At 42.1% G+C, this 23,308-nt stretch overlaps 1 protein-coding gene across 6 annotated transcripts in view; it reads right to left on the bottom strand.

The window, feature by feature from the left end:
- Nucleotides 1-23,308, bottom strand: part of FAM107B (family with sequence similarity 107 member B) — a gene marked incomplete at its 5' end in the record, with an annotated part of 199,706 nt that overhangs the window by 30,449 nt on the left and 145,949 nt on the right. Inside the window, one exon of one of the 6 annotated variants that reach the window (XM_081054193.1) lies at nucleotides 14,813-14,914. The exons of the other annotated variants lie outside the window; for them this stretch is intronic. Of the gene's footprint in view, nucleotides 1-14,812; nucleotides 14,915-23,308 lie in introns of those variants that run through there. 6 annotated transcript variants of the gene reach the window in all.

The raw sequence follows: 23,308 nt of genomic DNA, 5'->3' as shown, positions 1-23,308 counted from the left end.
AATCTACAAACACAATGTGACATATCAGTTAGGAAGGACACTAACAACTTTATTTTCCTAATTTTATCTACGAATCTTCAAAATTGAAGTCATAAACTTGATTTTCCATTTATAAAATATATAGCTCTGAAAAAAACATTTCTGTGTCACTATTTTTAAATGTCCTTCGGTCTCACAGTAATACCCAAAAACCAATGCTAAAGACTCAGTTACAAGCACTTTCCTTTTATGGACCGACTTGCTCTAAAGTGAATAAGCGTTCTGAAATACCTCAGATCAATGGCTTTCAAACTATGCTATCTGCAGTCCTCTTTATACAGTAACCCGATACATACCCACACTAAAATTAGATGAAATAAAAGTTTCCAGAAGCCTTAACTATATGCTGTACACGCTGATATTTTCATTGTTTCATTTTTTGTAATGCTTGTCCTGACCCACCAACCCACCAAATTGATTTCATGACCCCACTAATGGATGCAGCTTGAAAAATCCTGCTCTCATTCATTTAAACTTGCCACAATAATTTGGCAGCACTCTGAAGACGACAGAAGGCACCTGAAAATTTCCAACAGAAATGCACATTGGATGAGCTGCTGTATGCCAACGGTCAACATCCCTTCCAAATGGGAAACACTTAAAAACCATGACCTTTAAAAAGTTTTATTTGGGCTACTAGTAACGATACTAAAGCCACCATCTTCTCTTCTGCCTAATCTTTGATTCATCCTTACTCCAAAGAATTACCTCGAATCCTTCTGGCGGCGTGTGAACAAGTCAAGTAACACAAATTAAAGATTAGAGGATGATTTTTGCTTTTACTTAGGTAAGTCTTTTTCCCTTCTATGATGGAATATGGGGAATAGAGATGACTCAGAAAGTATTTTCTCCCCTTATTAAAATGTTTTAAAAGCAGTTTCTTCTTTTCTTTTTTTTTTTATGTAGATATCTGAGGTTAATGTTCAATGCCAGTATCTTTTGGGAGATAGGACAGCATTTAGCTCCTGCAACTAACAGTCCCCTAAGCAGCTTACAAACCCCATTTTTGCTAGTCCTACAGGCCAGAAGTAGAGCAATTATAAATTAGGCCCTTGCTGTTTCATTCACTTTGCAGCATTAAAATGTGGGAGTGTCTCTCATGTTTAGGTTGTTTTCTTTTTTTTTCTTTTTAATTTATTGGGGTGACATTTGTTAGTAAAATTACATAGACTTCAGGTGTACAATTCTGTATTACATCATCTATAAATCCCACTGTGAGTTCACCACCCAGAGTCAGTTCTCCTTCCATCACCATATATTTGATCCCCCTTACCCTCAACTCCCACCCGCCACCCCCTTACCCTCTGGTAACCACTAAACTATTATCTGCGTCTATGAGTTTTTGTTTCTCATTTGTTTGTCTTGTTCTTTTGTTGTTTTTGGTTTATATACCACATATCTGTGAAATCATATGGTTCTCTGCTTTTTCTGTCTGACTTATTTCACTTAGCATTACACTCTCAAGATCCATCCATGTTGTCACAAATGTTCCTATATCATCTTTTCTTACCGCCGAATAGTATTCCATTGCGTATATATACCACAACTTCTTTATCCATTCATCTATCGAAGGACATTTTGGTTGTTTCCATGTCTTGACCACCATAAACAAAGCTGCAATGAACATTGGAGCACACATGTCTTTATGGATAAATGTTTTCAGATGTTTTGGGTAGATACCCAGGACAGGGATTGCTGGGTCATATGGTAATTCTATTCGTAATTTTTTGAGGAACCTCCACAATGCCTTCCATAAAGGCTGCACCAGTCTGCATTCCCACCAACAGTGTATGAGGGTTCCTTTTTCTCCACAGCCTCTCCAACACTTGTTACTATTTGTCTTGTTGATGATAGCCATTCTGACTGGGGTGAGGTGATATCTCATTGTGGTTTTTATTTGCATTTCTCTGATGATTAGTGATGTTGAGCATTTTTTCATATGTCTATTTGCCATTTGTATGTCCTCTTTGGAGAAATGTCTCTTCAGGTTGTGTGCCCATTTTTCAATTGTGTTGTTTGTTTTTTTGTTGTTGAATTTCATGAGTTCCTTGTATATTTTGGATATTAGCCCCTTATCAGAGGCACTGTTTACAAAAACCTTCTCCCATTCAGTTGGTTGCCTCTTTATTTTGTCAATGGTTTCTTTTGCTGTGCAGAAGCTTTTAAGTTTCATATAGTCCCATTCGTTTATTTTAGCTTTTACTTCCATTGCCTTTGGAGTCAAATTCATAAAATGCTCTTTGAACCCAAGGTCCATAAGTTTAGTACCTATGTTTTCTTCTATGCAGTTTATTGTGTCAGGTCTTATGCTTAAGTCTTTGATCCATTTTGAATTAATTTTGGTACATGGTGACAGATAGCAGTCCAGTTTCATTCTTTTGCACGTGGCTATCCAATTCTCCCAACACCATTTATTGAAGAGGCTGTCTTTTCTCCATTGTATGTTTTTAGCTTCTTTGTCAAAAATTGTCTGTCCATATTTACGTGGTTTTATTTCTGGGTTCTCAATTCTATTCCATTGGTCTATGTGTCTGTTTTTCTGCCAATACCATGCTGTTTTGATAATAGCCCTGTAGTACAAGCTAAAGTCAGGGAGCCCTGTAGTACAAGCTAAAGTCAGGAGGGTATCACACCTCCAGTATTTTTCTTTTTTCATAAGATTGCTTTGGCTATTCGGGGTCTTTTGTGGTTCCAAACAAATCTGATGATTTTTTTGTACTATTTCTTTAAAAAATGCCATTGGGATTTTGATGGGGATTGCATCAAATCTGTATATTGCTTTGGGTAATATGGCCATTTTTACTATGTTGATTCTTCCAATCCATGAGCACCGAATGTCTTTCCATTTCTTTGTGTCTTCAATTTCTTTCAAAAATGTCTTATAGTTTTCAGCAGATAGGTCCTTCACATCCTTGGTTAAGTTTATTCCTAGGTATTTTATTCTTTTGCTGCAATTGCAAAGGAAATTGTTTTTTGTATTTCTTTTTCCGAGATTTCATTGTTAGTATATAGGAATGCAATGGACTTTTGTACGTTGGTTTTGTAGCCAGCAACTTGACTGTATTCGTTGATTGTTTCTAATAGCTTTTTGGTGTGGTCTTTAGGGTTTTCTATATATAGCATCATGTCATCTGCAAAGAGTGATGATTTAACTTCTTCATTCCCAATTTGGATGCCTTTTATTTCTTTCCCTTGCCTGATTGCTCTGGCGAGGACTTCCAACACTATGTTGAAAAGCAGAGGTGATAGTGGATAGCCCTGTCGTGTTCCTGAACGTAGAGCAAAGGGCTTCAGTTTTTCACCATTAATTATGAGATTAGCTGAGGGCTTGTCGTATATGGTCTTTATTACGTTAAGGTATTTTCCTTCTACACCTATTTTATTAAGTGTTTTGATCATAAATGGATGTTGTATCTTGTCAAATGCTTTTTCTGCATCAATTGATATCATTATATGATTTTTGTCCTTTATTTTGTTTATGTGATGTATCACATTGATGGATTTGTGGATGTTGGACCATCCTTGTGCCCCGGGGATGAACCCCACTTGGTCGTGATGAATAATCTTTTTAATGCATTGTTGTATTCAATTTGCTAAAATTTTGTTTAGGATTTTTGCCTAAACAAAATTGGCAATATCACAGATATTGGTCTGTAGTTTTCTTTTTTTGTGTTGTCCTTACCAGGTTTTGGTATCAGGGTAATGTGGCCCTCATTAAACGAGTTAGGGAGTACTGTCCCTTCTTCAATTTTTTGGAAGAGTTTGAGCAGGACTGGTATTAGAGCTTCTTTGAAGATTTGGTAGAATTCACTAGTGAAGCCATCTGGTCCTAGACTTTTGCTTTTGGGAAGGTTTTGGATGACTGATTCAATTTCGTTACTGGTGATCGGCCTGTTTAGATTTTCCAGTTCTTCATGGTTCAGCCTTGGAAGGCTATATGTTTCTAAGAACTTGTCCATTTCTTCTAGGTTTTTTAATTTGGTGGCATATAGTCCTTCATAGTATTCTTGCATGATCCTTTGTATTTCTGTGGTGTCTGTGATAACTTCCCCTTTTCATTTCTGATTTTGTTAATTAGTGTCTTCTCTCTTTTATCTTAGTGAGTCTAGCCAAGGGTTTGTCAATTTTGTTAATCTTTTCAAAGAACCAGCTCTTTGTCACATTAATTTTTTCTATTGTCTTTTTGTTCTCTATTTCATTTAGTTCTGCTCTGATTTTTGTTATTTCCTTTCTCCTGCTGACCTTGGGTTTCACTTGTTCTTCTTTTTCTGGTTCTTTAAGGTGTACCATGAGGTTATTTATTTGGGATTTTTCTTGTTTCTTGAGATAGGCCTGTAATTATATAAATTTCCCTCTTAAAACTGCTTTCGCTGCATCCCAAAAATTGTAGTAGGATGTATTTTCATTGTCATTTGTTTCTATGAATCTTTTGATCTCACCTCTAATTTCTTCTTTGACCCAGTCGTTCTTTAAAATTATGTTGTTTAATCTCCATGTATTTGTGTTTTTTCCTGCTTTCTTTTTGCAGTTGATAACCAATTTGAAAGCCTTGTGATCAGAGAATATGCTTGGTATGATTTCAATCTCCTTAAATTTGCTGAGGCTGATTTTATGTCCCAATATATGGTCTATACTTGAGAATATTCCGTGTACACTCGAAAAGAATGTATAGTCTGATGTTTTAGGATGAAGTGCTCTATGTATGTCAATTATGTCCATTTCATCTAATGTGTCATTTCGGGCAGCTATTTCGTCATTTATTTTCTGTTTGGATGATCTATCCATAGCTGTCAATGACATATTTAAGTCCCCTAGTATAATTGTGTTTTGGTCAATTTCTCCCTTTAGTTCTGTTAGTAGTTTAGTTCTGTTAGTAGTTTGGTATATTTCGGTGCTCCCTGATTGGGGGCATAAATATTGATTACTGTTATGTCTTTTTGTTGTATAGTCCCCCTTACCATTATGAAATGTCCATCTTTGTCTCTTATTATCTTTTTCACCCTGAAGTCTGCTTCATCTGGTATCATTATGGCTACACCTGATTTTCTCTGGGTACCATTTGCTTGGAGTGTCAATTTCCACCCTTTCACTTTGAGTCTATGTTTGTCCTTGTAGCTGAGATGTGTCTCTTGGAGACAGCATATGGTTGGGTTTAGTTTTTTGATCCTCTGTGCCTTTTTATTGGTGAGTTCAGTCCATTTACATTTAGGGTGATTGTTGATATGTGATATGCGAAAAGCAGTTTCAATAGTATCTCTATCCACAATTAAACTAATATAGTATAGGCTGGTGCAAAAGTAATTGCGGGTTTTGCAATTATTAACCTTTAAATTGCAATAATCTTTGCACTAACCTATATACATCCATATTTAAAACTAACTTTAATGACATTTGCCTTTTAGAAAAAAAATACCATATAACTCAGATAATGTTTCTTAATATCAAAACAATACTTCTAGATGCATAATATTTTAAGCAGAACAAAATTCCACCCACTTAGCTGGAGTTAACATGAGTAAGAGGAAGTTCTCCAGTCCCAGCTAGCTAGAACCAAACCATCCAAGGCCATTTATCCCCACCACACAGGAAACAGTAAGAAAACGAAGAACTGATTTATTTTTCTTGCTGGTGAAAAAGAAACGTAGTAATAAAAGTAGGGGGCCACAGTGATGGCAGAACGAAACGAAGTGCCTAGGCTTTACAGTCTGACAAACTGAAACCCAGCTCTGCCACAAATTGGCTGCGTGATCTTAGTTCAACAATTAAAACCCTCAATAACCATCACTCAATAAATATTAGCTGTGGGCTGGGCACAGGCCTAAATGCCAACACCGATTACCTCACTGAATTTTCACAACACTGAGGTAGGTTCTGAGGGCCAGAGAGGATAAGAAACTTGCCCAAAGTCATACCTTCCCAAAGTCATGGGAAGGCCAGAATTCAAACAGAGGCCAACCCATTTCAAAACCTTTGCCGGGGATCATACTGACTTCGACGCCCCAGTTTCCTCCTCTTTCCCGCTGAGGGTTGTTGTATGGATTACCAAACGCTTCTGGCCTGTCACATAAGGACTCACAGTCACCAGGAGCCAGTAACTGCTGTGATCAGTACAGGTCACAAAAGTATCTCAGGTAAGCTGGCTTCATCTGTTGAGGGTCAGAATCTTTATCTTCTGTTCAGAAAGTTTATCTTTGGTCTTCTACCCTCTCATGGCCCCACCCCTCAAACACACTTCCCCCACAAATACCTTTCACTGACCTTAGGAAATATGACCACTTTAATCAGTGCTGGAGGTTTGAGTAATACAACACCCATCACGAGTGTATTTACTAAAGGAAGGGAGGCGGGTGTCTAACATTTCTAAAACAAGGCAAACTTGTCAAGTTTAATTCAAAGCCAAGATAATGACAGGCAGAGAGCCAGAAGGGCTGGGATTCAGAGGGCACAGCAGGAGTTCCCTGGCACAATCATTAGGGCTAAACTTATTTACTACTGAAGGTCTTTACCAGGGACGGGGGAAGGCAGCCGAGAGCCTAGGCGGGTGGTGCTGTGAGAAAGACTGGGCTAGTTGTGGCTTGGGAATCTGGCAGAAATTAGAGGGGCAGGGCCTCAAATATGCCAGGAATTCTGCTCAAGGCAATAAACAATCTCAAGATGGAGGGCAGGATTGCATGAATATCAGTTTTGGAAACAGGAAGTACCAGTACCAAGTAGTTAATAAGTGTTTACGGAAAGTTGACAGAATTTTTCAAAATAGGGTTATATGCTCCCTCTCTTTCCTGTCTACACTAGTCGGTTAATGCTTTCTGCTCCACTTTTTTGCCAAAAATAAAGATGTAAAATAAAATAAATAAAAGTGGGTAAACAGAGGCACTGAGAAGCTGCTAGATAGAAAGAACCAAAGTACATCAACCAAATTAATTTAACCAAATTGATGAAAGACATGCTGATAATACACCATCACCTACTTGCTGAATCAGGTCAGTTTTAAAGACAAAGATACAATAGCTGCATGACTGTGTGAACTGTAAGTTTACGTTGTTAGGCATCGCGATAGTGGACCCTAATGCCTGCTCAGATTGGAACTGAGCACGTTTGCTCTTTTACATTGTTCATCTATCACTAACTATTACATGAACTACCTTCCAACTATTAAGAATCACTGGTGTGCCAAACCAAAGGGGAAGATAACCCATAAGCTTCACTTAAAAAAAAGCACCCATAAGTCTATATGACATAAACTGAATTTACGAATATTCACAAAACAGGACATTGTTATTATAATCCGAAGAGACACAATGTTTGTTTTTCACTCTTAGGAAAAAAATTAATTACGGCACTAACTACCGGATTAAATAATAATATATAACAAAAGTAGATTTACTAACGCATCCATTATTTGAATTCAATTAAGTACTGATGACATGATAAACTTAGAAGCATTAATGTCATTCCCATTGACATAATTTAATGCCTGGTTAGCAAATAAACATATCAAGCACCCTAGAAAAACATTTTATTTCTGTCTTTAATCTAGTTGTATTTTGCCTCACTCTCATTTTTTAAAATAAATTGTTCTCCCTGAGTAGCAAGAAACAAATTTTGTTTTAAAATGGTTCCCTGTAGGGACAAAAAGATTCAACTCAGTGGCTTGGAATAATTGGACACTATTTATTTCCTCCTTATATCTGTCACTGCCCATTTTCTTTACAGTTAACTAAACATCATGCTCTGTCCGAGGGCACCGGTCCAAGTACCAGAAACACCAGGTCCTCTGATCAGCTCTGCTGCCCACACACCCTGTGCCTTCAGAATATGACAGCGGCCTTCGGGGTCAGTTTCATCACCTGGAGCCCTAGACCAGGTCAGAGGTTCTCGGCAGTCAGGACACTGATCTAACTGGCAGACTTACACACACACACACACACACACACACACACACACACACACATTCACTGCACTAGGCACCAGTCCGGCTCTATGAGGCCCTTTGAAACCACACACTCTCCATCTCTAAAAAAGGGAAACATGGATTTGTCTTGTACCTGTCTGTAGCTATAATGACCCCTAAGAACTCCGTATCAAAGCTTCTGTCTGAATGAGCCCCTCACAGCCGCACTGGGCCTTTCAATATCTGGCAGTGATGGGCAGAGAGAGAATCCAAAGTGCAGGAACAGGGCATTGCATTCCCTTCTCAATACTCAATGCAAAGAGTACTGTTTGACAATGATTACTCTAAATTGGCCTTCCAGAGGGTCCTGCCCTGTCATCAAAACAGACTGACCTGAAAGTATTTGATATCAGAAATTGTCAAGGGGTGACCGGTTAGCTCAGTTGGTTAGAGCACGGTGCTCTTAACAACAAGTCTGCCAGTTCAATCCCCACACGGGCCAGTGTGAGCTGCGCCCTCCACAACTAGATTGAAACAACTACTTGACTTGGAGCTGATGGGTCCTGGAAAAACACAAATAAATAAAAGTTTTAAAAACATTTTTTTAAAAAGAAATTGTCAAGATAGTCGTCCAGGGTTACTCCTCCCCAAAGCACAGAAGACCTACAGGAGTTTCTGGATTGTCCCTGGCTCAGCCACGATGCCATGACTGGAAAAGGAAATGGACCAGTCAGCACTTAGCCTGCCAGATGCAGGTCGGGTCACAATATTCTCATTTGTCACTGCTCTGACAGGATGAATGAGAGTTCTGCTCTTGACACAACAAAGCTGTGCAGATTTCCGATTCATGAGCACCCTACTGTGTGCTCTTCTGGAGGGAAATCCCTATGATGTGACCTGGGCCACAGGCCACGGGCCAGGCTCCACAGCTCCACTGCTATGTAATTCCAGGTAAAACTTCAGAAGGCCACCTTGGCAATGCACTTCTCAGTTATACACAGATCCCAACAGTTCCCTGGCTAAAGGGCAGTCCTGCTGTTTTTGTTATCGAATAAAAAATGTCAAAGGAGGCAACCTGCACTAAGAATCGACTTTCTTCCCATGCGATTGTCTTCAAATGTAAACTCAGTCAGATCACTCCCATAATAGCTCCTTCGAACCCTGACTGCAGCCCTCACCCCCTACCTGATCTGACCTGGGCCTACCTCTCACCCCCTGACTTTGCTCCCTGCACCCCAGCCACACTGGCCTTCCTTCATTTCTTACCTGGCTGAGTCTTGGCAAATGCAATTCCCCCCACCTACAGCATTCCCCTCCCAATGCACCCCTGTCCCAACCACTGGCTCACACGTCACCTTCCCAGGTCACCCCCATTAACCTGGGTCCCCCCACCGTCAGTCTCTGCCTTCCCTAAGCTGTGTCCCAACTCTCCGTCTGGCACTGTTTAGTTTATTGCTAGGTATGTGTTATTTAGTTATCTCCCCTCTAGATAACGTGACTGAGGTCCAGGGCCATTTCTCTCCTGCATACCACCTTATCTCCAGGGTTTAGAATATTCTACATATTCAATTAACATTTGCTAAAGCAATTCAATGTCTCAGTAAATTTTGCAAGAAGAAGAGGTGCAGCCCATAAACATTTTTATTTGTCCTTAATTGGTCATGGTACAAAAAGAAGTTGTTCACTGGTCCTGGGCAAATTAATTTTTACTCGTTTTGTTTCTCCCTCCTAACTACCTATCCTGGTTGGGTCTGTGCTTTACTACAGTCTTGTTTACAATGTTTGTTTTTTGTTTTTAATTGTTTAAAATTTGTACTAGAAACTATTATCAAGGAAGGTGTGGTTCCCAGGTAATCCACAGACACTCTCCTCCTCCTCCTAGTTAACATGTATTCAGTGCTTACTACTGATTCACATGGTTCCCGGTCCCATTCTAAACACTGCATATTTCAGCTCAGTCAGCCTCCAGCACAGTTCTAGGAGGGAAGTGTCTTTACCCCTGTTGACAGAGGAGTCGCTGAGGCCCAGGCTACCTTGCCCAAGGTTATGCAGCTGAAGAGCAGGCTGAGCTCGGAGCCCAGGAGGCCTGCTGCCGGAGCGCGCTCTCCACTTCTGCATTGCATTTTACCCCTTGCTAAAGTAGTCCACAGCTTAGGGGGGAGAGAGAAATGAGACAGAGCTGTCTCTTCCGGTTCTGAAGGCAGGCAAGTCATTTTTTTAAAGTTTTAGAAAAAAAATTAAATTCATCCTGCAACCCACCCCAGGTCCTCCCCTCCTAATTGCTCCAGTTTGTCTTCCCTGTTCCCCAGCATCCTCCCGCTTCCCTGAAATTCCCCACTGAGGCACCTCTATGTGTTGGAATTCATGACACAGTCCACACTGTGTTGTGAATTAATGGACGTATGTATATATTTTCAAAACTGCTATGTGCTCTCTCTTTTAGAAGCCAGGGGGTAAATAAGTCACCTAGTTATTTCACCCTGGGGTGTAAAAGGTAAGTAATTTGACCTTCCTGAAGATGCCAAAATGCGTAACTTTTAAAAGGTTACTTGTGCATAGAGTTTGAATTACTACACAGCCTGAAAAAGTCCGAAACTGGATGAAAATTTCAAGAAGTATGAGAAAGATAATTAAACAGACAGGCCAACTGGGGACAGCTCACTTGATTCTGATTTTCCTAACAGTATTCCTTCCTGGGATTCAGAGTCTAGGTTGCCCATAACTGGGCTTCTGGGCAACAGGGAGGACTGAAAAATGGGGGTGGGGAGCTGAGCTGGAAGATTCTAAATCAAGTGTTGGGAGCTGGAGACCACCTACACTCTGTTGCTGAATATTTTAAATCATATCAACACCTTAATACTATGTTCCGCCAAGTATAATAAAAATGTGCCCAAAGAGCCTGACTCTTATTAGCTGCCAAGAGCTAAATGTGAAAGGAAGCCCAAAGTGGCAGCTGAAGATGGAGGGGAAAGGAAACCCCTTCAATTACTGAGTGGTACGGGTCCAAGTGAAGAATAGAAAAATAATACATCCTCCGAAAGACCAGGCTGATTTTGTTTATTTACACGTGAACTGGCTTAAGTTAACCTCCATTTTCTTTCAAACACTCTACAGCTGTGGTTTTCAGCCCTGGCTTGCACCTCTGTAACTTCACAAATAAAACAACAAACTACCGGTTGTCCAGGTCCCGCAGAGAACCTGGAGGAGACTCAGTCACGGGCAGCCACGCTGACCGTGGGTCTGGACCGTCACATGGCCATGGAAAGAAGGAAGGCTGGTAAGGACATCCCAATTATTTCCAATAAGAACCTCATCAACGCTGTCCACACCACGTCCGCTCCTAACACCAAAACTCACGTCCGAGAACGTCAAAGGCCCAATGTTTACAAATCAGGAATTCAAACTGCTTCCACCAACCTCTGGGCCTTTCCACGACCCGACAGAGCATACGACTGTTCCAGGAGGCTCGGACAAGACACGAGCATCAACAGCCAACTCTCTGGACATCCCACTGGAATGTTGTTCTCTCAGCATCTGACCGTCCATGTGTCAGGCACAGCGTTTGGTGCAATTTGAGACAAGCGACACCACAGCAAGCCTTTCACTCCCTGTCTTTCAAAGGAGGTATGACAGCCACAAAGCAAATGCAGTCCTGTGTGTAGCAGCCCACAAGAGACAGTGAGACACCCTGGTGAGTTCATTCTTCAAATGTGCCGCTTAAGTGCCAGACACCGTTCTGAGTCGTGTGGAATTAGCAGCGAAGGACACAAAGTTCCTGCCCTCATGAAGCCTATATTCTGGGAGGGGCAGGCAGACAACAAGCAAGAGAACAGAAAGATCACAGCAGCTACCGATAAGTACGATGGGAGAAAAATACAGGTAAGGACACACACTGACAGGCTGTGCTATTTTGGCTCATAAGAGAAGACTTCATGAAGGCGAGAGCAGACACTTAAGTGATATTTGAGCAAAGATCTGAATGAAGGGAGGGAGCAAGCCATGTGCTGTGTGGGGAAAGAGCTCCACTGCAGGCTGAGCCACCAGCAAGTGCAGAGACCAGAGGCCAGGACGCAGGGTGGGGGGAGAGGGGCTGAGCACAGGGAGCGCAGGGGGAGAAGGTGGGCAGAGTAGTCAGGAACCAGACGGTGGCAAGGGTTTCAGATTTGATTCTCAGTATCACAGGTAGGCAAGAGTAAGACACCCTGTGGTTTATGTTACGGCAACACAATAACAACAATGCTCTTCATTCCTCACTGAAAGTCTGCGAATCCTTCCTAGCCCAGCCTGGTACATATAACAAATAATTAAATGCAACGAACCGTTCCGATAATAAACAGAAGAAACTACCAGGTATAATTGGAGTGCATTTCCTAGCCTCCAAAATGTTCAACTCGTCAAATCTGATGGAAGTTAAATTAGACTATTTCCAAATTAACGATGACTTCGACCATTAGGGAGACTGCCAAGTAGAATATTTTCAATTGGTTTAAGCAGAGGCTACAATGGTCTTTTAATGCAAAAACAATGTTAGAATGGGCAAGTTAGTAGTGTGCACTTCCAAGCGAGTTGTGCCTTTTAGTAAACAGTCTGTGGAGAGACTGCAAACACTGCACATCACTAACTTGTTAACTAAGCCACAGAACTGTACGTTCAGCTGGAAATGTCACAGTGATGGTGTTCTCAGCCTTAAGATGATATAAGCAAAGGATGCGAAACTGCTAATTTCCTGCTTTGGGGATACTTTGTAGCTTCTGTCGATATCTTAATAATCACTTTATTATATCAGAAGGAACATCAAACAAAGACATACTAACAGGATGAAGTTCTCCATTTTGCAGGAAAACAGACCATCTGCGGATTTGGATTCCTGTCCACAGACACAGGACAAACGCCTGAAAGCGACAATACTTTAGGACAATGCCGCGAGTCAGCAAAATAACAGTGAGCAAACATCCTTTCTAAATCCAGGGGTAAAAGCAGGGAACTAATCCCCAGATGGGAGCTGCCCTTTGCTGCTCCCTGAAGCCACTTCAACTTCCAGCCATAAATTGTAAAGAGAAACAGGCGACACTGACACCACTGGCTAAAGGACTCAGCAGCAATAACGGAGTGGCTGACTACAGGCTAATTTCCCAGATACTTCTCCATGAGGAGAGAGTAGCTCTGTTTTTCACTGCAGGTGAAGAGCCTTTTGCCATTGACTTAGGTAAGAATCAGTGCTTGCCTGAAGTGTAACAGAAAAGAGGAAAAGCAAAGCACATCTCTTGTTATAAAGTCCAGCAATTAGTGTTTTTCTTAAATGAGTTTTGAATAAAGTTTCTCTAGTAAATCAATTAATTGCTATTAAAATAAAGAAGAAAAGTTCTGAGGCTTCAAATAGACACAGAAAGGGTACATTAGTCTATTAAACAAAAACTTTAGGGGGCAGAAAATGGATCTTTGTTACCACTTAAATACTTATGTTTTACTTGTAAAAAGGTGGCCTGCGGATGAGGGAAACAGTTTCATAGACACACTTATTTCTGTGTGTGTTTTTTTAAGTTATTTTTCCCTGGTTTTCGAAGCTATGTGCTAATTATAGAAAATTTAGAAAATACAGAAAAGCATAAAGAAAATAAAATATCATCCATGAATGCATCACTACACATGTCCATATTTTGATTTACTTTCCTTTCAATTAATACACATCCCTCTTTTCATTTTTTCCCACCAAACTGGGATCATACTGAGCAGACAATTAATTACATTTGCAAGCATTTCATCTGTGAGAAAATACCTTTTAAATATGGTTGCATAATATGCCATTATATGGATGTGTGATAACTGACTTAACTATCCCTCTTCTGTCCTATTTGAATGCAAGATAAATTAACAGAGTAGGAAAAGACCATTGCTAAGGCTGCAGAATCCACATTGTACCTACCCTTTAAGACTCTACCAGTTGTCAAGTTTGGGTGTGGCATCAAACAATATCCATAATTATCTGAAAAGATTATTTCAATGCTGTCCCCTTTCCCAATTGTGTATCTGTGTGAGACTAGATTTTCTGCATACACTTCAACCAAAACAACCTATCAACAAACCACAGCGAAGGAAATATGAGAACACAGCTATTTTGTATTAAAGCTGGTTAGGAAACAGACTTGCAACAATGTAAAACAATGCCACGTGCCTCACTAATTTTTTTTGTTTGGGAAAACAAAGCAGTTATTTTTCATTTAAAAAAATCATTAAAGAGACTTGCACAAATATAAAACAATGTCATTCACCATGCTACTCTTTTTTTGTTTTGGATAAGTTATTTTTCATTACAAATGGTTTTTTGTTCCTATGTAATGGGTTTACTGTTATTTTTGTTCATTTGAAGTGAATTTTAAGTTTCTCAGTTTTAATTCCTAACACAGTACACATTAATAGATATAACAACAAAAATAGTTCTTTGAGGCCTCAAATACTTTTTAAAAGGTATAAAGCGGTCCTGAGATTAAAAAGTTTGAGAACTACTAGGCTGTAGAAAAAGAGGGTCTCTAACAAATAAATAAACCCATATATTATTATGTTTGCTTGTAACTGACATCTGCTTAAAATGAAACTGTTCCGAAAACTGCTAGGGATGTCTCCTTGGGGGAATCCCTCCTCTTCTAGCCCATATTTACTCTCTAAATAATGAGCCCCCGCCCAATTACTTAATATGTGAGTATTTCCGCACTTTATTACCAAACACTTTTTAAAATAGTTATTGCAAAAAAAACAGGCCCCCAGAAAATCAGAGATGTAGATCTCTAATCTCAGCTACCTCTCCAACTGTTGGTTAAAAAAAAAAAAAAAAAAAAAAAATCCAACTAAAGCTGGGTCAAAGCAGAGTGATTCAGAGGATCGTACCTGATACACACTTATCTTCAGTCCTTATCTGTTTTTCTTTCCCCGCACCAAAATCACACAAGCAATTCTGTGAACTCTGCAGGGTAGGTGACACACGCTCCCCAGCAACTACCGGAGCCCAGAATGCAATGAAAATAAGAAAACACCCATTTAGTTCCTGTTTACTTTACTTTGTAATCAACAATGCAATCAAAAGGCCCCAAACTGTAATAACACTACAGATATCCCTAGCATCTCAAGAAAAGGAATTCTAGTAGGCCACGGTCCTGTTCGTCCGTACCACCCAGTGTCTACAAAGGAACAAAATGCCCACACTCTACAAAGTCAGGTTACAAAACAAAACAAAAACCCTTTCATGGAAATACTATTCATCGAGTGTGTAGCAGGTGCGGCGCACACGTCTCTACACCAAGGATAAAGCAGTACGCAAAACAAAGCCCCCGTTCTCAGGGTGCTCACATCGTAATGGGGGAGGCAGACAGTAACACAGGAGCCGCCGGGACGTGTGCCGGGCTTTCACAGGGGACGCCCAGGAAACCCCAGAAGAGGCTGCAGAGCTCCCGGAGATCGCCTGGACGAAACACACTCCTGGGGGAAAACTCTTCGTGGACGTGCAGCAGCTCAGACTCTGGGTGTACGATTGACCAGAAGGAGGAAGGTGCTCGAGAGCAGGAATATATAAATTCTATAAACCCAAACTCACCTGGGGAGATAGCGCAAGAGAGCGACTGAGGAGGCACGAGCTTGGTGGACCCAAGAAAACAAAGGGATCAGTTTGAGATACCGCATTTCAGGCGCCCAGAAAACACGCAGGCGAACACATATAAAGGAAGCCTGGATATCTGTGCTTGAGCTTGGGAGTCAGATAAGCGCTCACTACATAGATTTAGGAGTCAAACATCCACTAGCAACTGAAGCTATGGAAACTGCTGCTATTCCTCAGTGGGGTGACAGAGGTGCCCCCATCCCCAAATATAAAAGGGTGGGCAAAGGAGACTGAAGGGAAGTATCTGCACAGAAAAGAAAAACCAGGAAAGGTCTCAGAAGCTGAGAGCGATGAGAAAGGAAGACATTCTCCACAGGGGTAAACACTTCACAAAACTGCCCAGTGGGCAAGTAAGAGAACAAGAAATGCCCTCTGGCTTTAGCAGCAGGGGGGATGGCCTCCCTGCCGGCTGGTGGACCTTTGCAGCCCCCCTTTCCCCCTCCCCACTCCCGTGCTCAGGTGGGCCCCCGCACTTGGTGTAACACTTCGCTATTACCATGTGGAAATTATTCTTAACAGTGTCTGAACGAGCTCTGCATTTCATTTTGCACGGGGCACTGCATGCGGTGTGGCCAATCCTGCCTCTCTGAGATCAGCTGCAATAAAGTGGTGGGGGTCAAAACTAGAATATGGTGGTTTGAGGAGTGCATGGGGAAAGAGCCCGTGGAGACATGCGGTGGACAGACTTTCACGTGCCCAGGACCCTCGTCTCCCACTGCTCACTTGTATGACCCTCTCCATTCCAGTGCGGGCAGGACCTGTGACTCAATCTAACCCCTAGAATATGGAGAAGGGGACGGGATAGCAGGCCCGGGACCTTGCTGAAGTGTCTCTCTCTCTCCCTCCGTTGCCATCTGTGCACACTTCCATGAAGTAAGTAAAATCCCACACGGCACGGAAGTACAAGTGACCTCTGGAAACTTGAGGGTGACCTCAGTCCCACAAGTGCAAGGAAATGCAGTCTGTCAACAACCCGAGCGAGCTTCGAAGTGGATTCCACCCCAGTTGTGCCTGCGATGAGACCACAATCTTGGTGCCTTGTGCTTTCTGGGGTGTGTGTGTGTGTGCGTGTGTGTGTGTGTGTGTGTGTGTGTGTGTGTTTATTAGATTATCCATCTAGGGATTTAAGTCCCATGGAAGCTAGAAGAACTCCACAATGAAATATATTGGTTCAGCAAAAACTTTTTTGCATTACTTCAAAGAAAAATACATGCCAAAAAAAAAAGAAAATCTCTTCAACTCATGAGCAACTCAAGCACTGTCCAGTCTAACCTTGCTCTCAAGTTTTGGGGAAGACAGAGTTGAGTTTGAGGGTGCAGGACCCTAACCACCCAAAACAGGACAGTAAGCTCACCGGTCGCCAGAAGACACACTGGTTGACACGTAGGACCTGGGAGGGCAGCAAAGGGCCCTTTGGCCTTTCCCACACAGCCCATGAGTTCTCGCTCTCTGTCTCACCCATCAATTCAGGCTGGACTTGATGAAAGAGAACTGGGACTCTGCTTCCCCAGTACACTTTGGTGGTTTCCCCACGATCTGGGGAAGTGACAGTCAGACCCTCCCAACCTCGGCCCAGCACCCTACCGTGCAGGCGGGGCGGGGCCGGCCAGGGGCTCATCAAAAACCAGAATGCAGAACCTGCGGCAGAACCCCCAGCAACCCAGTCCATGTTTCACAAATGCCGTTACCAGTAAATATTTCTAAACCGTCTTCAGTAGCTACAGAAAGAGAGTCCTTTTATAAATTAAAGCTTTCAAAACTTAAGCCACTAGTAAGATGGCATTTATCACGGCTATTGAAAATCTTATTTTTATATAAATAAATATGAACGTGTGCAAAGTCGATGAGAACCCTATGGTAATAAGGGTGGCCCATGTTTTTTCTCACATGAGAAAACAATGCAAATGCACCTACCGCCAAAAATGGTAGGTGTGTGTAATCTGTTTGTGTCGATCAACATTATGTCATCACCAAATATTTGTGCCCACCTAGGCCAGGCACGAGTGTGGTGAAACAGTCGACAGCAAGACAAGCCAAAGTCATGGTGACAATTACTATTACGCCCAATGAAAGAGAGTATTTAAATACCTATTCTCATTAGGTCCAAATTAACAGAGATTCAACATCCTGTTCCCATAGCAGATGCCCAAGAAACCATCCTTCCTAATCCCAACCAAGGAATCAAAAGCAAATTAAACTGAGGGCATATCAGAGTGTTTTGTTGCTGTTGTATTGTGTTGTGTTTTTTTTTTTTTATTACATCCACAACTACTTGGGAGACAGTGAAGGCAATGAGCAAAACAATTTCAGATCAAGTACTATTTTGTTAAAATGAATACCTTCAAAATACGGATCAGTCGTATAACTGTATAATTTTCACTGGACAGTCACGTTTTACCAGAAGTGGGTATCTTTAAAGAAAATGTATCATTTCGTCATCAGGCTCCCAGACCCTCAATAGATAAAATAATGGGGAAAATACTGACTAACCATAAAAAAGATATTTTTGAAAGGTAAGCAAAGAGCAACTTATCCAGAGTTTGACAGAGACAATTGCGCATTTGAAGAAATCTTAGGGGAAAAAAATAGTTTATGACTGAAAATGAGCCAGCCTGTTGCAGAGCTCCCTCCCTGGCAAACACACAGTGCCCAAAACTATAACAAGACCTGACTTTTATTCAGTCTTGTATAGGTCTGATGGTTCATTATACCTCCCAAGTTCAAGTTCACACTTTGAAGGACTCATTCAGTGACCCATGGGCAGATCTCAAGGTGTACTCTTACGTCAGATACATAGTTCTTGTCGATGCTTTCAGCACAAACATTCAAGGTTTTGAAAAACCATCCTGGAGTATAAAACAAAGTTTGCGGAGGAAATCACCTCACACTTGTCACCTATTCAAGGCATAAATGACACAAGGTTATAAAGAATGAATGCTAACGCCTTTGGATATTTGCAGCCTCCTCCTTCAAGACAGCAAATGAACAGGATCGCAGTAAGAATGCCCCTCCCAACATCAGTAGTTCCTCCTGGCGTGGAAGAAAAGCACTCAAAACAAGAATGTACTATGTATCACTACCACCCAGAAGCTCTCTTTCTGGAAATTTCAAAACAAACACACAAAAACAGTCATAGTTCAAGTTCAAAGGGTAACAATGTAGCAACATCGTAAGGACTAGAAACAAGAACAAACAATGAAAAACAACAAACTGTTACTCTCTAGTACCAGTTAGGGACCTTCCAGACCAATGGTGTAGCAACTACATGGCATAGAAACAAGAGCAAACAATGAAAAACAACCAACTGTAACAACGCTGGTACCAGTTACGGGCCTTGCAGACCAATGGAACATGCTGTCTCTGGCAACGCAAGTAGCACAGTTGTCCCCGAAAGTAAACACCCCCTACTCGGGTTAATTGAAATCTGTTAAGGAAAGTAAACATTTCCTCCAGTGAGTCAGCTCCCTCATTAAGCGCTGTGACATGTACATACACAAATAAGTCCAGCGCACTGAGAGCCCCCCAGGCCTACCTGTGCACCGTCCCCAGCCCAGCATTCACACCTTAACCACCCTGCAGGCACCTTTTCAACTTCTCAAAACTGCCCTCCCCGAGCACAGGAGGCTGAATTTTAACAGTCATCTCGCCACCACAATACTGCAACATGCTGGCTTTAAGGCAACTAAACGTGCACTCCTACGAAGGCCCATAACTCATGACATTACAGTCCACTCATGAAATGTGCTGACACTTTTCTACTTGCAGGTGTTTAACACAGTGGGGAAAGGCCGCAACCAGGGAAAGAACAGCCTGGAGCTCTAATCCCATTTCTGTGCAACTACCTGTGTGCTACTGGGCATGGAAGTTTCCTTCCCATTCCAAATTGTTACTAAATTCGTCGGAAATAGCAAACCTAGATCACAGCACATGAAATGACAATGGCAGAGGCATGTGGAAGACATGGGTTTAGTGAGCTAACTTCAGTTCTGGTCCACATACAGTTGAACTCCAGTCCCATGCTGGACACACAGCAGGCACAGGCCTCTCCCGGTGACACAGCCCTGTGTCATTCAAGGCACTGTGGGAGAAAGAGGTTCCGTGGAAAACTCTGAAACTGTTTATACAGAGTGCTGTCAGGCTCACATTTGATTCCCCGGAATTCCTTCCTAGTGTATCACTGAGGACACGTGATATTTAAAGAACCAAGGAGGTCCCATGAGATGCCAGCTTCCCTGGCTCCTTCTTTCTCACTCTGCCCCTCCCATAACACAGGAAAGATTGTGTAGCTCTCAACGTGAGAAATGTCCTAAGACTTGGTAGATATTTAAGAGTTCAACTCTACTAAAAACGGGAAAAAAACAGGGTTCAGCACAACACAAACATTTTTCACAAAACAGTACTGATCCCTAATATGGGCACATTTCCTATTGTGTTTTGTGTGTGAAAACTGTGACCCATAGAATAAAAAACAGTTAGACCCACTGAGGGATGAACGGGTAAACAAAATGTGGTAGCAACACACAATGGACTCTTACTCAGCCTTAAAAAGGACTGAAATTCTGACGCACGCTACCACATGGGTAAGCCTTGAAGACCTTATGCTGAATGACATAAGCAAGTCAGAAAAGGTGAATGCTATGTGATTCACTTATAGAAGGCACCTGGAGTCGTCAAATCCATAGGGAGAGCAAGTAGAGGGGGCTGGGGGAGGGGAATGGGTTAGTGTTTACGGGGAAGGGGAGAAGTTCGGGCGGTGGATGGTGGGGACTGTCGTACAACAGCGTCAATGTACTTACTGCCCCTGAAGTATGTACTTAAGAATGGTGAAGATGACAAATTTTGTTACATATATTTCACCACCACAACAAAGAAAAAACAAAAATAAAGACAAAAAAACAGAGTTAAAAAGCAGGCAACAACTAGAAATTGCCCTGAAAAAATAAAGGCTTTGTATATACCCTGGGACGTTAGTGAAATCAGCACACTGGGAAGACATGTTTACAGCAGCCTTCTGTAGCTTCAAAGTGGGAGAACAGAATGGTCTCTGACCCCCAATTCTGGGCACAGAGCCCCTAAAACCCTTGTAATGTCCTAGGTGATCAGAGCAACGGGAGCATCTTCTTTCTGAAGCCCTGACTCCTGGGTGGCTCCTGGGTGGGGGCTGGTCACAAGAATGAGCAAGCCGTGATTTTCTAGAAGCTTGGTCAGCCCCCTGACCGTTCTCTGGAGAGGAGAGAGGGGCCAAAGGCTGAGAGTAAATAATGCTCGCGCCTCCCTGAGGAAGCCTCCATACAAGTCCCCAAAGTACAGGGTTCAGGGAACTTCCGGCTTGGCGAGCACACCCACGTGCTGGAGGGTGACATACCCCAAACTCCAGGGGACAGAGGCTCGGATACACGGGGCCCTCCCAGCCCTCGCTCTACGTCTCTCTTCATCTGGCTGTTCACGTGCATGCTTTACCCTGCCCCGTAATAAACTGGTAAATGTGTTTCCCTGGGTTCTGGGAGCTGCTCCAGCAAATTCATTAACCCCAGGAGGAAGGGGTCGTGGGAATGTCCAATTTGTAGGCAAGTCAGACAGAAGTTGTGGGGAGCCTGGGGACCTCCTACTTGTAACTGGCACCTGACGTGGGGGGGCAACCTCTTGGCATGGAATCCTTAACTTGGGGGATCTGACACGTCTCCAGGTAGAGTGTCGGGACTGAGTGACATTGTGGGACACTCAGCTGGTGTCACGGAGAAGTGCTCGATGCAGGGGGACCCCCACACCTGGTACCAGTGTTGTGAGTGAGGTAGTGGGGGACAGCGGAGGGGAGACATGGAGGGAAGACTGGGCAGTGTTTCCTACAACAGTAAGAATCCCAACAGTGTACTCAACTCACACTATCGTACCTTGGTGTTTTCCAACTATAAAATAGGCGTGAGGCTGTTTATTACAAAATTAAAGAAAGTTGCAATGGTCAAAATATATTTGTCGATAACAAAGCTCAGAATCCTATTCAAAACTGAGTTACGAAGAGTAGAAATGACCAGATCACTGAATAGAGGAAGGATATTTTATTAGGTTAACTCTTCCCCAAGTATATTTGGGATAAGTCATGTGTCACTTCTATTGAAAAAACAAGGATAAAAGAAGAACATAAACACTGATTTTAATCAGTAGATCAAAAAAAGTATAATCCTGCAAGGCGTTTTCTGATCAAAAATTGTTTTTTAAAACTCCTTTTATTTCAGAGAGCCGCTGATTAACATGCCAATACTTGCCCTTCCCCTGCTAAGTGGAGGTCTGAGGACTTCAGCTCTCAAGAGGGTAGGAGGGCCTTGTTCTCGCACCGCACCGCACCGCACCGCACCGTAACCTCAGGTTTAGTTTCCCCAAGTGCCAACACCCTTTCCGCTTCGCTCTATAAACCTAGACTTATGATAGCACGGGTCCATTGTGGGAACTCTGGTTAAGGCCCAGTGTTTTCACCACAAGCGTGAATAGAACTATTTACTTATAACCCCCATTTTCTATTCACATGCCATTCCATTTTAAAGTCCTTTGTTCTCCAAATCAACATTTTCAGGCTGTTAATTTTTCAGTGGCTGCAGCAGGCTAGGAAGTACAAAGAGTTAAACTAAGTTTTATTAAAGGTACTGTCGTCAATACCACCTAAGAATGGTTCCTTCCCTCTCCTGGTTCTTCCCAACTGAACCATCCTAAAGCTGACCCCTATTTTTATGTGTAAATTGGGCTTCCTGGGGTTATCTGACCCGAGGCCCAGGGCTAGTACATGGAAGCATTGGGTTGGTGCAAAAGTAATTGTAGTTTTTGCAATTATTTTTAACCTTTGAAACTGCAATTACTTTTGCCAACCTAATACAAAGCTTCCTTCCAATCAGCGAAGTTCACTAAGCAAAATGGTTTCGACGTCACTTTCAACAGAGTGAGCAACTACGTCGTCTCACACACGTGTTAACTCTACGTCGTCTCACACACGTGTTAACTCTAAGTGTGCACGTAACCTCCCTGATTAGATGTAAGCTCCCTGAGCAGAAATATCCTGCAGACGTATCTGTGCCCGGAATGCTGGGTCTTTCAGCGGAGTGTCATAAACACCAGTTGAATTCATACATGCCAAAAAATTCAATCCATCCTACTCATCTTCACTTTGCCATACCTCCTTGGGCGATTTTCTCAATGTTAGAAATACAGTGAAGAAAAACCTGGACTAGGGAAGGTCCTTCCCTATCATGGGTATGCGTTTCCTTCAGAGATTCTCAAATCATACCACTAGCCTAAGAAATACGACAAATCCTGACTGGAGGGGAAACATCCACCTTAGACTTGCCAAGAGATGGAATCTTGTCAAACGGTTTACTTTTGGGTCTTGGTTATAAAGTAAATAACAGAATTCTTCACTTATTGATAAGCGAGAACACACAAAATACACCTTCCGTCACTAGAAACAATTGTCAACTTAGGAACTCTTGTTCAGCAAAAAAAAAACCATGACTATTTTAGAAGAGATTGTCTATTCATTTCTACAGGCCCCTCAGGAAAACTCTAGTAATAAACATCTGGAAAAGACCCACTCGCTGTATTGGGCATTAAAGCTCAAGTCAACAAACAGACTGACTTTCTAAGGGGAAAGATGTTTCCTTAATTACTTGTGAAGTAACTTACCAACCTGACACCCCAGTTCTGAAAACTGGTTTGTTAGAACGTAAGCTCCTCGAAAGCAGGTT

Source organism: Rhinolophus hipposideros (genome assembly GCF_964194185.1).
Source record: "Rhinolophus hipposideros genome assembly, chromosome: 1".
NCBI lineage: Eukaryota > Metazoa > Chordata > Mammalia > Chiroptera > Rhinolophidae > Rhinolophus > Rhinolophus hipposideros.
Note: the sequence above shows the minus strand (reverse complement) of the source record. Positions and strands in the feature narration are given on the sequence as shown.